The sequence below is a fragment of the Chrysochloris asiatica genome, unplaced genomic scaffold (genome assembly GCF_000296735.1).
Source record: "Chrysochloris asiatica unplaced genomic scaffold, ChrAsi1.0 scaffold00447, whole genome shotgun sequence".
Lineage (NCBI taxonomy): Eukaryota > Metazoa > Chordata > Mammalia > Afrosoricida > Chrysochloridae > Chrysochloris > Chrysochloris asiatica.
The window spans coordinates 400,335-404,507 of NW_006408965.1; positions in this window are offsets into that span (position 1 = coordinate 400,335).

The window sequence follows — 4,173 nt, forward strand, 5'->3', positions numbered from 1 at the left end:
CAGAAAAAAAGAGGAAGACCCCCATGAGATAGATTGGCCAAGTGGCAGCATTGATGGACTCAAGCTTGGCAACAGTAGTGAGTTTGGCCCAGGATTGGGCAGTGTTTCATTCTGCTGTGCAACATGTCACTATGAATTGGTGCCAGCTCAGTGGCACCTAATAACACTCTCAAGGTTGAATTTTGGCTCCTCTGGACTTGTTTTAATTTTCCTTTGTTACAACTTGTACTGACATATTGACGAACAGAGAATTTGATTATCTCTTCCACACTTGGTCCCTTTCCTTATTTTGGCTGATGATATTGTTTATCCATAGTCAATTTCCACAGATATAGTAAATTTGGTTATTATGTATTCCATATGATGATGTCCACATGTATAGTCACAGCTTATGTTGCTGAAGCAAGGTATTTGCAATGAATAAATTGTTGATCTTGCAAAATTCTACCACATGGTCTCAAGTGGCATTTCTGTCTCTAAGGCTATTTTCTAACTGACGATACCTCTTTGTTTCCAATTTTGTCATTCAAATTGCCAGTAAATATCAATACATTTTGATGACATGCTTTCTAAATTTCAGACTACAAAAGTAAAAATCCTGAATCTCTTCATATTTGGCATTAATGATTGGTGCACAAAGGTAAACAATAATCATTGCCTTAGATTGAATTGTGTTCCCCAAATATGTGTTAACTTAGGTGGGTTATGCTTCTCAGTGGGTTGGAAATTATGTAATGATGCAATGTGGCAGTTACATTTTGATGTTATATGATGTGATAAATCAATAAGAGGATTAATGGTGGCACTATGTGCTGATGCACTGGACCGCAAAGTCCACTTGAACTGCAAGGTCAGTGGCTCAAATCCACCAGCTGCTCCTTAGAAACCTTGTCACTATGCGTCAGAGCTAACTTGAGAGCACTTAGCAACACAACAGAACCTTTAATCCCATCAAAATTTTTGTCTGCTTTAAAGGAGTTTCACAGGAATGTGGCCTGAAGCAGCTTTTATTTTATTAGAGATAAAAAGAGAGAGAAGTAAGAAGAGAAAGAGGGACCTACTACTACCAAGAAAGAAGAGGCAGAAATAGAATGCATTCCTGGTCACTGGATCCGGGTTCCTTGCACTGTGAAGCTCTAAGATCTAGGGAACATTGATGCCAATATGCATGGGTATCTTCAAAGAATGCTGGAGCTGCTGATGCTGAAAGAACATAGGGATTTTCCCCCAGAGCTGACAAAGAATAAGCTTTCCCTAGAACTGTGCTCTGACTACAGACTTCTGGCCTCCTAAACTGAGAGAGGATAAGTTTATGTTTGTTAAAGCCACCCATTTGTGATATATATGATATATAAGCAATTGTTGTTGTAGTTACGTGCCATCGAGTCAGTACCGACTGATAGCGACCTTATGCACAGCAGAACAAAACACTGCCCGTTCCTGGGCCAAACTCACTACTGTTGCCACGCTTAAGTCCATAGATGCTGCCACTTGGTCAATCCATCTCTTTGGGGGTCTTCTTCTTTTTCTCTGACCCTCCACCTTACCAAACATGATATCCTTCACCAGTGGCTGGACCTTCCTGGCAATATATTCGAAGTATGAGAGATGAAGTTTGGCCTTCTTGGTCTCCAAGGAGCACTCTGGCTGCACTTCTTCCAACATATATCTAATGGTTCTCCTGGCAGCCCATGGCACCTTCAGTATTCTCCTCAAACACCAAAACTCAAATGCAGCAATTCTTCTATGGTCTTCCTTATTTACTGTCCAGCTTTCACATGCATATGAGGTTATTGAAAACATCATGGCTTGGGTCAGGTGCACCTTAGTCCTCAAGCTGACATCTTAGCTATTCAACACTTTAAAAAGGTCTTGTACTGCAGATTTGCCTAATACAATATGTTGTTTGATTTCTTGACTGCTGCTTCCATGAGTGTTGATAATTGATTCAAGAAGAATGAAATCCTTGACAACTTCAATCTTTTCTCCATTGATAAGAATGTTGTTTATTGATCCACTGATATAAGCAATAGATAACTTACTAGGCACTCTTATTAACTAGTCTTGTAGGCAGAGGGACAGCACTGTACTTCAGATTTGATATTGAAATGTTCTTTTTGTTAATGAATGAAATATAATTCCTCTTTTATTTGTCATTTTCTGAATAGTGTATCATATAATTGTATGAGTCCAATGACCATTACAGTCCACTTCACGTCACTAATACCTTGCCTGAAAGCAGAGAATATCAGAAAGATGTTTACCTGTGTTTTCTTGACTACCCAAAAGCTTTCAATTGTGTGGATCATGACAAGCTATGGACAACATTGTGAAGTATTAGTATCCCGGAACACTTAATTGTGCTTATGAGGAATCTGTACCTCGACCAAGAGGCAGTTGGTCTAACACAACATGGGAACACTTAATGATTTAAAATTAAGAAAGGTATACAACAAGGTTGCGTTCTTTCACCATACTTATTCAACCTGTAAACTGAGCAAATAATCCGAGAAACTGTGCTATATGAACAAAAAGGTTGCATCAGTATTGGAAGAAGTTTAATTAACAAACTGAAATATGCAGATGATACAACCTTGCTTGCTGAAAGTGAAGAGGACTTAAAACATTTACTGATGAAGATCAAAGAGCACAGCCTTCAGTATGAATTGCATCTTAATGTAAAGAAAACAAAAATCTTTACCACTGGACCAATAAACAACATCCTTATCAATGGAGAAATGATTGAAGTTGTCAAGGATTTCATTCTTCTTGGATCAACAATCGACACTCATAGAAGCAGCAGTCAAGAAATCAAACAACGTATTGCATTAGGCAAATCTGCAGTACAAGACCTTTTTAAAGTGTTGAAGAGCAAAGATGGCAGCTTTAGGACTAAAGTGCATCTGACCCAAGCCATGGTATTTTCAATAACCTCATATGCATGTGAAAGCTGGACAGTGAATAAGGAAGACCATAGAAGAATTGATGCTTTGCTGTTACGGTGTTGGAGGAGAATCTTGAAAGTGCCATGGTTTGCCAAAAGAACCAACAGATGTGTATTGGAAGAAGTGCAGCCATAGTGCTCCTTGGATGCTAGGATGGCCAAACTTCATGTCTCATACTTCAGACATATTGTCAGGAGGGACCAGTCACTGGAGAAGGATATCGTGTTTGGTAATATGGAGGGTCAGAGAAAAAAAGGAATACTCCCAACAAGATGAATTTGCCAAGTGGCAGCATCAATGGACTCAAGTGTGGCAACAATAATGAGGTTGGCCCAGGATCTGACAGTGTTCTTTTCTGCTGTGCATAAGGTTGCTATAAATTGGTACCTACTCGATGCCACCTAACAACAACAACAACAATACTTAGGCTATTGATCTTTATGTGCTTAATATCAGTTTTGGTGACCTCAAATATCTTAGATTCATACTTCAGACCTTCCACATTCTAGAGATTAATGGATATTTGCAATTATTTTCTCTCATTTTGAGTCATTCACCATTCATGCTTTGCTTCATCCATGTTATTAATGTCTACTTTACTTTGAGGAGGCTGTCCTCCCCTCCTCCCCCTGCCTTATTTTGAGTTCCTTCCAACTGAAGGTCTATCTTATGGTACTATATTAGAAACTATTCTGCTATTCGTAAGACCTTCAGTGGCTAATTATCTGGAAGTTGGCTGTCTCTTCCTTCTTCCTAACCTGTCTTAGTCTGTAAATTCTTCTGACACCTGTCCACCATGCATGATCCTGCTGGTATTTGAAATATCAGTTACAGGGCAACACACAAGCTACCAAATATGGCAAACTGACAGACAAGTGTTGAAGCTACTACTAAACACTTCCAATACTGATGTTTTTGAAATTTGAAGTGAAGGAGAGTCAGAAAAGGAGAGACAGAGGGAAGGATATAGAGGAAAGGAAGAGGAGAGAGGGAGATATGAAAAATAGAGAAATGAGAGAGATAAAGAAACAAAATAATGATATGAAAATTAAAAAGATTAGGAAAAAATGAGAAAGCCACAGAAAATTAATTGACCTTAACAAATGAAAAAAATCTTGGACATTATTTGGATCACTTCTTTCCAGTTCATTTGCTATTCCTAGTTTCCTCTAGTCAACAAGGTGGTTGTCTCACCTACCCCTTTTTTTCTTCATCATTCTTTTTATTA